Source organism: Coenobita brevimanus, chromosome 107 (genome assembly GCF_032717465.1).
Source record: "Coenobita brevimanus isolate Jiangsu-jjx chromosome 107, ASM3271746v2, whole genome shotgun sequence".
Classification (NCBI taxonomy): domain Eukaryota; kingdom Metazoa; phylum Arthropoda; class Malacostraca; order Decapoda; family Coenobitidae; genus Coenobita; species Coenobita brevimanus.
This window is the reverse complement of record NC_137060.1, coordinates 27,107,307-27,120,717: the sequence shown is the minus strand read 5'-3', so window position 1 is coordinate 27,120,717 and position 13,411 is coordinate 27,107,307. Positions and strand designations below refer to the sequence as shown.

The 13,411-nt window shown below is 42.3% G+C and overlaps 1 protein-coding gene across 3 annotated transcripts in view; it reads right to left on the bottom strand.

Moving 5' to 3' along the window:
* Positions 1 to 12,111, bottom strand: part of Rab7 (RAS oncogene family member Rab7) — a 35,491-nt gene extending 23,380 nt beyond the window's left edge. The window contains exon 1 of one of the 3 annotated variants that reach the window (XM_080285613.1): positions 12,034 to 12,111. The gene's annotated coding sequence lies outside the window, so the exon portion shown is untranslated. Of the gene's footprint in view, positions 1 to 11,739; positions 11,849 to 12,033 lie in introns of those variants that run through there. The other 2 variants (XM_080285612.1, XM_080285614.1) reach the window with 2 other exon arrangements.
* Positions 12,112 to 13,411: the final 1,300 nt, after the last annotated feature.

Below are 13,411 nucleotides of genomic sequence, written 5' to 3'. Positions count from 1 at the left end.
ACAGCTGTTTACACCATGGCTTCTGCACCCCTTCCTTCCTCCCCCCTCCCCTGTCAGGGTTGCCATTTGGTATTTTTCATTACCAAATGTGGGCCAATTTGGTAATGAAAAATTCATTTGGTAATGAATCAGAATAATGCATTACCAAATGGATTTTTCACATGTATAAGGATACACAGGTTGGAGATGGTGGACTGTCTGTTCTCACTGATTAATTTGCTAGCCTACATTGCGGGAAAATAATCAACAAGCTTTTAATTATAAGAAGAGTGATTACATGTACAGTATTTCCACTTGTATATAATTAATTAGTGAAAGAATAAATGTTAGCTTTATGAATTTGGTAATGAAAAGTTAAATTTGGTAATGATAACTGAGGAGTTTGGTAATGTGGCTGTTGCGATCTGGTAACTCTGTTTCCCCGTCACCAACACTCCAACAGTTACTGCTTAACTTCGATCGCGAGTGGACGCTTATCGCAGTGGATCCCACATGTGCTCGTTTTTTTGTGAATAAACAGTGAATAAACTGCAATACCTCGCCAGTACCCCACACAGAAATTTACAGTGTTGTGCAGTGTTAAGAAATTCGAATTTAGAGTGTAAAGGATTAACTGTGGAGTGCAAACTGGCGGTTGAAACTGGCGTGGTGCAATTAACAATGTGCAGTGTTAAACAATTATAACTCACAGCGCAAAGAATTACTGTAAGTGCAGCACAACACTGAATTACTGTACGTGGTTCAAGAGCATTTTCACCAATGCCAAAGCCTAAAGAAGGTGGCCACAGACATGCTGTAAGTACCCAGGCTGAGGTACAGTCGCTTCTAATTCCTCATTCCTTGGTTCCTTTTCATTTATTTCATGCTTTATGTTCATTACTGGTGTGAATAGGGTCTTAAATAGGTTTAAATAGGTGTTATGCATGTCCAGTAGGGAGTTATTTAAGTGGCTTTCAAAGTTAGGCTGGGTTAGGGTCCTTAAGTACCAGTCCAGCAAGCAGGTGCACACTTTCCGGACATGCCTTTGGCTCTATTACATCGGATAGTGGAGGGATTACTGTATTATAATATTTGATTAATGTAGTGAAGTTATAACACAGTACAGTACCACAATGGTAGTCAAAAGAGTTTAAAAACCGTTCATGTGATCCAGACTAATGTCTGATATATCGGAAAAAGTCCGGATTAGCAGGGGGAAGTCCGGATGTCGCTTTTATCGGAATTTCACATTTTTTGGAATAGTTTGGGCCCCAATTAGTCTGTTACAGTGAGGTCTTACTGTATATATATATATATATATATATATATATATATATATATATGGTAGGTGAGGGCGCTCACCATCCACTCACTCGATGTAGTGCTGCTGTCAGGTGTCTGCCCTTTCCTCTCCTCCATCCTTCTTTCCTTCCATCCTCTTCTGTCTTTCTTTCCTTCAGTCTTTCCTTGTCCTTCTGCCTATGGGTGACTTTACACTCCCTCTTCTGTCTTTCTTTCCTTCATTCTTTCCTCTTCCTTCTGCCTGTGGGTGACTCTACACTGAGTGACATACCAAATGGTTTCCTGAACACCAGGAAACCATTTACTATGCTGGGTGGTACCGGTAACCATAAAACCAAATTTTGGCGCCTGGTGGTCTAGTGGGTAATTACTGCGCTCCAATCCGATTGAGCCGGTGAAGGTTTATATCCATGGGATGGCTGGGGTTGATTGTTGATGTAATGCCACTCAGGGATGAGTAAGGCTGGTCACTCTCATCTTAAATGTCGGGATCAACTGCCTAGCCCCGGGCTCCTATGCTCCTCATGGGGAAATGTAGGATTGGATGATGGATGGATATATATATATATATATATATATATATATATATATATATATACTGTATATATATATATACTGGTATATATATAATTCTCCAAATGAAAATGCATTATTACACTGCTGGGGTCACAAGCTTCAGAGTGAATAGTGTCATTTTGTTACCAAGTGTAACAGCATTTGACTGAAAATTACTCCACTGGACAGTGGACACTTGGACATACTGTAATTCTACCTTTCACATACCACCACCAGATATTCAGGTATGCCATAGGATAGTGAGATGTGCAGTATACCCTTGAAATTCATGGGTGTTAGGTTACCTAAAGCTTCATGAACATCAAAAACCTGAAGTACTCCTCATGGTCTTAAATTTCACTGGGTAGTTTTCGGTAACTACAGTTACAGAAGCCACCTGCATAATAACCCAATCAGTCAGTCTATAATGAGATGCGTTACTCCCACAAGTGGTGACCACTAGCAAATGGCACTACGTCATCCAGTTCTCCTCCATCTGGCTGCACTTTTTCCAATTCACCCCCACCCCCCTCTCACATACATCTTCATCCCGTCCTTCATCTCATCCTCAGTCTCCCCTACCTCTCCCACTGATTCACATACACTCAAATCAATCTCTCACTTGCTCTCATATTAGAGTATTCCCTTGATTATCTGAAACAACAGAGCCAAAGGCATGTCCGGATAGGGACAAAGTTAGGATACAGAGCAATATCCTAGACTGCACCCATACCCTACCTATACCCCACCCTGTACCCTAACCCAACCCAGTACCCCTCCTAATTTTGACAGTGTTCTGTTGTCTTTTGGCTGTTTTTAGGCACCAAAACACACACTGTAATATGCAATATAAACCCAAACACTAAGAAAACAATGCATAAACAATAAAAAAAACTCAAAAACCCTACCTGCACGCACAATGCCCATCCTAATTTTGGTGGTGTTCTGCAGTTGTTAGGCTGCTTTTTACACATCAAAACACACATTATAATACACAATATAATACTCAACACTAAGAAAAAAAAAAAAAAAAAAAAAAAACATACCAATATGAACAGTACCCCTCCCAATTTTGGCAGTGTTCTGCAGTCTTTTGGCTGTTTTAAGACATCAAAACACACACTGCAATATGCAATACAATCCTTAAAAAAAAATAATAATTAAAAAAATAAATAAAAAAAGTACTTACCATCCAGTGAACAGCAGACAGGTGCTGTAACCTGCCAGGCTGCTGCAGGTCTACAGGTATCCCATGTGGTCTAGTGGCTAACACTGCCACTTAGAAAAGATCAAAGAATTCCTCCTCCACCATCTGCTGAAGCCAGCCGATGAGCGGGGACATGCTGCGAGGTGATGGAGCCGTATCCACCTCAGGACTCTCTGAAGACAGCTGCAGGCAACGGCGACTCAATGGCTGTCGATGAGCTCAGTTGTGGGTTGAGAGTGAAGATTGGGGTCATGAGGGTGGTGGCAGGGAGAAGGGACTGGCACTCGTGGGGGTGGCAGGCTAGAAGGAGGAGTCGATCTTCATCTGACGACAGGTACAGCAATTTTGTCAGAGGATGAAAGTGTCCCTGACTGCCTACAGATCCACGTCAGCTTGAGTGGCACTAACTCCCTGTTGTAATGAGGGTGCTCAGAATATTCGAGTACAGTACCTGCCCAATGCCGGTCCATAGCGCATCAAGACGAGGGAGTGATGGAGAGGTGGGGTAGCCAGAGTCATAGTCCACATCGCTTTCCTCTGTCAGCCCCGCAGAGACAGCAGCAGTGATCTCCTCATCAGACAACGTCTGATAACCTGGATCGCCGCCGCTGTCATCCAACCAATCCCTCAAGTCACTGACATCTACACCCTCGCCTGCATTTTGTAGCCGAAGGTGGAAATCATCCGTGTCAAATCCTTCAAAGTTGTGCATGGCCTTGCATCCCTGAAGGAGACAAGACCAACCACCTTCCAAGTTTTTGAAGGAGACTTCCTTCTACACATTGGCCCAGTTGAACACCGCAGACTTGATGCTGTAACGCTGCAGATTCTCCAAGGTCCACTCCCCACGTGTATCGACCCCTCCCTCATCTTCAGGAACCACTACCACCTTGTCAAGGAACCTCCGAGAGTACAGTACAGTCCCTTGGCTGCCACGATAACACCTTGGTCCACTAGTTGAATGAGAGCAGTCATATCAAGTGGCAGAAACATGCACCTAATACGACCGTTATCAGCAACCAAATCCTTCTCCAATGGATGTGCTGTCGAGGATCAGGAAAGCTTTCATGAGGGATACCAAGTTCCTCTGTTTCATAACGAATAACCTCCCTGACAAAGTGTCTGTGGAACCAGTCTCTGAAGATTTCTGCAGTAAACCAGGCCTTCACAGAATGGTACAACACAACAGGCAGGCAATCCATCAACCCACGGAGACAACGTGATTGTTTTGCACGTCCAACAATAATGGGCTTGAGGCGGTGCATCCCATTAGCAATGGTACACCACAACACCAAGACACATTGTTTGGACAACTTCCGACCAGGCACGGTCTTCTCTGTCTCTTCTGTTAGGGTGTTGGTGTGTAAGGAGTGGCAGAGCAGGCCAGTTTCGTCAGCATTGTACACTTGACTGAGAACAAGGCCCTACTTCTCAATCAGGCGATGCACTTTCTGGTGAAACGACTCAACACCCTCGGATGCCGTGTTCAAAATCTTGCCATGAGCCTTACTGCCAGTAAGTCCATGCCGAAGTTTGAACCGCAAGAGCCAACCCTCAGATGCCTTGAAGTCGTGCATGCTGTGCTGGTGTGAAAACTTCTCTGTTGCAGCCTTCAACCTGGTCCCACATATTAGCACGCTGGCACCCTGTTGTTGGCGGAACCGAGCACCCTGTTGTTGGTGGAACCAAACCAAAGCCGACTGTTCGATGCTGGTGTGGCAGGGCTGGGACATCACCTTCCGTTCGTGTTTGTGAGTGGTATTGCTATAATCCTGGCCCCACTGAGTCAGCTTGTCCTGTGACTGCTTGATATCAAACAAGGTTGAATGGGCTAAGTCATATTCACGCTGAATGTGGGAAGTTGGCCAGCCTTCGTCAATCTTGCTCAATATCTCATGCTTCTTCTCCAGAGTCAAAACCCTCCTCTTGTGTTTCTCGGGTAGTGGTGGGGCCATCATTAAACACATGAGAACACCACAGAGGAAGATTAAGGCCTGCAGAAGGTAGGGCACCACCATAAACGCAACAATGGAAGCTGTCACCGTTCACCTCAACAAAGCGCGTCCACACGCAAAGAGAAAAGGCGGGAACTGAGATGCGGTATCGCTGGTGAGTGTATGGCATTGCGATGTCTCTACTCATGCTTGGCTATGAGCATGCAAGCAAAAAGCAGCACACTGACCTACGAGCACAAGAGTCCTTTTCGCTTGCCCATGCAAATATCGTTACGTGGCGGAAACACTGGGTCTCTCTACATCACAGGCCTAAGGAGTGGCTGAGTAATCCAGATGGTGATGCAACTTTGACCATTCAGTAAGAAGGCGGATAGCCGTGCGTGGCAGGGAGTTACCAAATAATCTGGGCGGCCGAGGGCCTCTGACCATTTGGTTGGGAGCTGGACAACTATTCTTGCTCAGCTTGTGGGTTATGATCTTTATTCCTTGCGCGCTGCCGGTATGTTACCAGTGATCAGGGTGGCCGGGGGACTTTGACCTTTCCGTTGGGAGCCGGACAGCCATTCTCACTCAGCTTGTGGGTTACGATGTTTTCCTCATGCTCTGCCAGTATGTTGCCGGTGATCAAGGGGGCTGAGGAACTTTGACCATTTGGTAGGGAGCTAGACAGCCTTGTTTGCTCAGCTTGTGGGTTACAGCCTGTTACCCGCACGTGGACAGAAAGGCCAGTGAGCCACCCAGAGGATTTTTTTGACTTTGTAGGCCAGTTGGCAGCCAATGCCGGAATTCTCATCTGGGTGCAGACAAATAAATCTGGATACGGACCTAACGTCTGTATATGGAGCATGATCGGATACGGAGCATATGGACAACTGAGGGATTACTGTATACATTCATTCATTCATTGCCAGACGCCATGTATCCCAAACGGGGTGGCCAAGGCTTAGAGTTAATTGTTTTACAGGGGCACTAATCCTCCACCAACCCCACTTGACACGTAGGGAGAACGTTATGCCAACAGCATCTGGTGTTCCCAGGCGGTCACCCATCCAAGTACTAACCAGACCCAACGTTGCTTACGCATTCAAAATTATGGTATAAAATATTTTTCCCTTCCCTAAACACCATAAAGAGATGCTAGAATATGTATAAATACCGACCGTGCAGCAGTTGCACAAACTCCTGTGGCACCAATACTCATTTAAGAACAGTCAGATGAAAAGTGGCAATTGTCATCCCACAAGTACTGTACCTACTCAAAACTTAATTATACACTCTGCAAATTCTTGGGGTACACTGTACTACCTGTATAAGTTTCCAAAGCACACTTCACTAGAGTGATGCCTGAGTGGTTAGCATTACTGATTGCAAAACTGCCAGCCCATCAGCACCAAGGTTTGAATCCTGATGCAGGCAGCCGGAGTCACTCGTCTCAGGTGGCCGAAGCCCATCCACCTTTTGTGGGTTAGTAGGTAAAATGAGTCCCTAGGTTAACACCTACAGGAGGTAACTGGGGTGATCTGGATGATGCAGTGGCAATGTATCCCAGGACACTGGGTGAATAACCCACCACAGGCTCACAGGCCTATGTTACAGAGATAAGCACTGCAGTTAAGCACCTCAAGGTGTCTGCCCCCACCTTTACCTTACCTTTACTGTACTACATTGTAGCCCTTTAGTTAGAACACACAAATGAACTATAGCAGTTGCCTTGCTGGCACTGGACGAAAGTAGACAGTTCTACTCTATGTTTCACGTGAGACTTGAGAATCTTGAAGGCAAGTGATCTGCAGGCTTAAGGGACACCTCTTTCTGAGTTTGAGAACTGATCTGTCCCTACACACTGCTACACACATGGGTATAAGTGTAAGAAGCATCTGAAGTTTCTATGGAAACTCATTATGTTGGAGTAGCAGCACCTGTGAGTAAGGCACTATCCACAGTGTGCAGAAATGAACTACAGTAAAATACAGTCCACATGGACATATTGTACTGCAGCACCCCACTGAGCCTCTGCTCTTGGATGGATTTCAACCAACGTCAAGATGACTAACAGACAAATGTACTAAACCCCAACCACCTGAGGCTCTAAGAAACTCGAAAGTACTCAGAGAGCACACACTTCCACCAATGCCAATAAAATTTTATGGTTTACTGCCATAATTCCTTTCCTACAAGATGAATACTTTTGTGGTCTCACATAATCATTTAATTCTACAGTCTCAGTCCGCTGTTAAACAATTTTGGAGACCGCATACTCCTGGCAATGCCAATGAAATTTATGATTTCCTATATCCAGATCCAGATCCAGCTCAAATAAGAATCTTATCAACATTTCCTTGACTTAATGCCCATCTATCCACCAAACTTCATTTAAATCCAAAGACAACTTTTTGAGATATCTTGTACACAAACAGGCACATGTAAATACATTGTGTCCTACTTCCTTGGAAGTACCGGTACTGTATTAAAAAAATATATATATATATAATAATTTATATGGCTTACAGGTATCTAAAAATTTAAAGTACTGGCACATTTGTGATTTTTCCTTCACCCCTTGAACACCATAAAAATCATGCAAGGGCTTTTGACTGGCTAAAACAGAATTCTGCTACAGTATTTGGGTTGGGGAAGCCCCTCAAACTTAATAGGTCAAGGTTCTAAAGCCTTTACTTCTGAGACTCACTACTTGCCTGGCTTTCTCAACCAGGCAGTGTATATCTCAGTTCTTGCCTGATTACCCTCTTCCATGATTTTTCATTTACTTCTTCACTGCTACAGCCTATGCCATACCATGAGGCCATCTTCAAAAATGTTTCGCACTGTCTGTATTTCGTACTGCCTATGATCTCCAGTCTTTCAAACGCAGTGTGTCCTGGTATCTCGATATGAATGGATCTTGGGTTTGGTTCTCTGTTACAGTATCTTGTTTTTGTCTTTTCCTGGAGGGAACAATCTTGTGGGCACCTGGCCTTTGGTTCCTTCTTTCTTACACACACAAAAAAAAGGGACAAAAAAAGCAATGTAAAGCCCACTTCCTTCTGCATTCAGCATTATGAAGAATATAATTTAAAAACTTTAAAGCACTCTATTTTTGCTCTGTATTATAAGCTCCAAAATAAATTGAGAGTACCGGTATGCTTACAGTTATATTTCTGAACAAATAAAAAGAAAATAACTGCATACTGTACTAAGAAATCTCAACCTTATCAAATCAAATAAAATATGATGTCATGCTTCCTCTTATGGGATAATCATACTGTGGCTGGCCATGGTACAGATGGTATCTTCTATGGACTGGAAGGTAAACCAAGTGCCAAAGCTAGCTACAGTAATTACTTCTGAAGAGTTGCTGGCAACTGGCAGGAAGAGAATAAAGATGTGCAACAGAATTTGCAAACATGTGTGAGTCTTGGTTTAAGGATTATTACCTCACTTTACATGTGGCTAAGATTCCTGCCTTAGAGTGACAACTGTGTGGCTATATTCAGTTTTTTTTTTTATGGAGGTGAAGATGCAGTTGACATGTTGGTGATGATTGGCTGAATGCAACATGTACAAATAACATCATTGTATTTGAGTTAGTCAATAAGTTTCAATTCACATTACCGGCATTTATTTGAAATATAACGATGTTATTTGGACATGTTGCATTCAGCCAGTCATCACTAGCCTGTCAAGTGCATCTTCACCTTAAAAAAAAAAAAAGTATGGTTACTCAGCTTGTAGCCACATTTCACTTCTACAGCAGTACAGTACCGTCCTCCATACAGACTAATGGTGACCAAAAATCTACAGTACATCAAAAATTTTTATGCGGCCATTCCAACTGAAGAATATATATGTAAGGTGGCATAATTTCATGACCTCATGGGTTTTTTCTGGTATCTTCAAAATCCTGACAAAATACTGGTACACTGTACAGTATAAATATAGGCTATACTGTGTAAAAATCCAACCGAGCCAAAAAAAACACAAAGTCCTATTTTCATGTGATGAGTGAGATTTCTTGCTTACCTTCTGCAGGAAATAGCCAACTTTCTGTCTCTCCCCTTTATTTTCTTTTGAATTTTCCCCATCAAAACAAAAGTTCCCACCAGGTTCCCGTACTCAATAGGAATGGGGTTAGGGGGGTGGGGGGGGGGGACATTTCAAACACTGGCCATTTAAAGCAGAAATTAATGTTAATTTTGATCAAATCATTAAAATGGTACATTTTTGCCTTTACACCAAGCTCATGCTGGGGAAAACCAATAGGCCTACACTATCATACCTACAATTCTATGCTTTTTTTTTTTTTTTTATAAGCATCCCATGGAAAGTACTCATTTCCAAAATATTAATCAAACTATCATCTTACAAAGGGTCAATAGTGCACCTTCCATTTTTTGGTACCAATAATGAATGAGAAAATTAATCTGTCCAAAAATAAAAATCCATGTTTTGGTAATAAACCAACCTAGTTCCATATTAGCTAATCATAACCTAACCATAATACTTTACTGTACATATATGTCTCGAAGAACAAGGGAAAATGGTGGCCTACAAATGGGATGTCCAAACAACCCATACATTCCAATGGGATTTAAATTGCTCTATAGGGTATGTTTATACACATGCTTAGAATTACAAACCCTAAACGGTAGTTACTTTAGGCATACTGGTTTTTCCCAGCTTGAGTTTCGTATATAGAAAAAAAAGAAAGAAAGAAAAGGGAAAAAATTAACCACCATTTCAAAGACACGCTGAAACTAAAGGGACACTCATTGGAGCACACCTCTCTGACAAGAGCAACATAATTTCCAAACCACTCTTCATAATGGGTTAGATTTTCTCATCATTGATTAGGGTTTCACAGAAGGCGTTTTCCGGATCCAGCATCTGTAATACGATCCGGATCAGTCCCAAAGGTTAATTGACTGTTCCCTGGGACATGAACTATCTATCCACCAAATTTGGACCAAACCTTTTTTTTTTTTAGTTTTCAAGTACCGTACCGGGTAATTCTGCTAACAGGCATCAGACCCCAAAATTAATCAACTGTTTCCCGTGACATGGGCTATCTACCCACCAATGTTGGTCTGCTAAAGTCGGCATCACACTGGGACAAAAGTGGCTAACACGCGAGCCAGTTTTGTGAGCTGCTAGCCAAACTGACCCACGGTGAACGAGATTTCGCTTTCGATGCGAAATTGATAATTTTCACTCACAGCTTGTTGGTGGGATTAGAACTCAAATGAGCCTATATTAATTTTGTAACTGGTAAGAAAATATTGTCATTCACAAAAGGAAACTTTAACTAAAACTGTCAAGTATAATTCTTGTAGTTTTTATTCATTTGTTTGTGGAAGGTGGGGGCACTTCCCATCCACTCACTCAATGTAGTGCTGCTCTCAAGTGTCTGCCCTTTCCTCTCCTCCATCCTCTTCTTTCTTTCTTCATCCTCCTGCCTACGGTTGCCTTTACACTCCCTCTTCTTGTCTTTCGTTCATTCTTTGCTCTTACTTCTGCCTGTGGGTGACTCTACACTGAGTGACAAGCCAAATTGTTTCCTGTACACCAGGAAACCATTTACTATGGTGGGTGGTAACCATATAACCAAATCTTGGCACCTGGTGGTTTAGTGGGTAGGTAATTATGGCCCTCCAATTGGACTGAGCCAGTGAAGGTTTATATCATAGGGGTGGTTGGTGTTCATTGCTCAAGTAATGCCACTCAGGGACGAGAGTGGCTGGTCACTCTCAAACATCAGGGCCAACTTGCCTAGCCCCAGGCTCCTACACTCCTCATGGGGCAACGTAGGATTGGATAATAGATGTTTTATTCTTGTGACATAAAATAAATATTTGGACACTCAGGTGACCAGCTGCAGAGGCTGTCTGTTTTGTTTCCAAACAAGTGGAAATCAGGTTGTGACCAACATTCAGTATGGATCCTGCAGCATGGAAAACTCTCACAAACTGCCTTAAGGCTCTGGAGTTGCTGAGGTACATGAGGCAGTTGCAGAAACTGAGGAAAAGGGAGTGGCTACTCCGTGGTGGTTTGTTTACAAATAACCAAGAAGCGCCAAAGCAGACAACACTGCTAGTCATTTCGGCTCGCAAAAACACACGTGTGACGGCAACTCGACTTTGCTAGCCATTTCGCCTCACAAAAGCTGCTCACATGTCAGCCACTTTTGGCCTAGTGTGATGCTGCCTTGTCAGACGAAAAAAAAAAAACAGGTGGAAACATTCCTTGTTGGACAGAACCAGAATTGATACTGACTTGGGTTATGTTTGAGTAGGCTTCAGCATCTCCATCACGAAATACCAGAAGGATGTATGAAAAGTGGAAAGAAATCTAATAAACATCAAAAGAACAATGATAACAGGAACCAATCACCCTACTGAGAAAAAATACATAGTCTAGAAAAAAGTCTAAAAAATGTCACTAACAAGCATTTCTGTCCCAACAACCTTACCATGGCTGGTATAAAAACTCCACAGCTACTATACCTAGGCTGACCTTAAGTACAAACTGAAGCCAAAAGATGAAACCCTCATTACAATAATAACAAGGACCCATTCTGAACTTTCTAACATGAAAGTAAAGTAAGGCAGAAAAAATAATATGAACAATCACCCAACTCCGTCTCCACCAACACTATCCAAAAATAATTAACAGAATACAAGGCCGTAGCATACACTACGAAGTCCTCGAAATTCCAGGGTAGCAATATCATGAAAAACTTTTTACCTTAATTTATATGGAGTATACAGTCCTCCTCCTCAAACAAGTGCTTTGACGGAACACAATATAAGCCACAATGCTTAATCTCTGGGAGTAAACAGGTATGTGCGCCTCTAGTCCCTCCCTCTGCCCTAACCCTGGACACAAACAGCTGATGACTGTATCACTGAAAACAAAGTGTCAAACTCCTCTATTTCATTGCTCCCTTATATCAACCATCAATTCATATATGCTATACGGCCAAGAGAATCGTTCTCACAACTGGTTCTTAATATCCAAGATGAAGGTCATTATACTCACCCAAAAAATGGACAAAAGACGAGAACTAGATGAAGAAGGATGTACGCCTGCTAGTCAATATGGCGTCTGTCACTGCGCAGTCACGGGAACAGTTACGTCATGGCGGTAAACACGGCTACAATAAACCGACTTTCCTTGTTTTAGAGATGACAGTAGAGTATAGGATAAGTCTTGATGTAATTCTTGTTTGATCCAAAATCTTTTCAGACCCTAAAAAGTTACAGAACTATGAAACGTGCATGAAATACAGCCTGACAACCAAATACATTCCGTGTTCTTTATTTCGCTTGATTTTCTTCGAACAGTGCATTGCCATGTCAGATTGATTGTTTTCTTATATTTTCATACAAAATTTTGGATAATACGATAAGAAAAGTATTAAAACAAACGATCCCCGTCGTCGCGTTTATTATTGGAACCCGGGCCTGTGTCTGACTGAGGGCGACCTTGACTTGGACTTCGTGCCCATCCTTAAGTTTATTGCATGTCTATTTCCATTGAATAATAATAATGCGTTGCAGAGCATAGGTATTTGATATATGAATGCATAAAGTTATCTCTAAATTCGTTTTAGCCAAAGCACATAGTTTACAAGTGGGCAATAAAAACTGGAAGCGAAAAATGCAACCTTGTGATACTCCCATATACTGCTCCCGGACCCATATTATGTAATGTGTCAGTCTTTGTTAAACTATGTAGGCTGCTATATTTCGCTCCATGTAATGTGCGTCCTGCAAAATTTTACGAAAATGGAGTGATCGAAATTTGTAAAGGTATATAGTAAAATACGCCATTTTAAGTTAATAGTAAACTATCATTTATAATCATTCTAAATGAATATTGTATCTTTGTGATAGGATAAAGAAAATGGACACAGGTTCCACGCCTTCCTGTTATATGATTACCACCCACCGTCGCAAGTGGTTTTGTGGTTTCAGGAAAATAGGCTCGATGCTTCTAGATCCACCGGAAGGGGAAAGAAGTGTAACAAAAAGCGACAGGAAAGAAATGGAGAAATAGTTATAGAGGAGGGCAGACAAAGAAATTGCATGAATTATGGTGAAGGAAGAAGTAGGGAACACTACATCAAGCGAGTGGATGATGGTTGCTATCACCCACGTCCATCAGTGGCCTACAGGAAAGATACAAAGAGGATAATATTAAGGCTCTTGTGGACTTATGGGTATTTCCATGCATATTACTGGCAACAAGATGGATTAAACCTCAATACTGAAATGTTAACTGTTTGAAAGATATTTAATATTCCTATCCATGAACTGCCTGAATACTGCAAAACCAGTTTGAGAGACTGGAAGTTATTCAGTTTTGCATCTCCACTCACCAGAAACTTCACCACTTCCAACTTGGCAGAGCATTA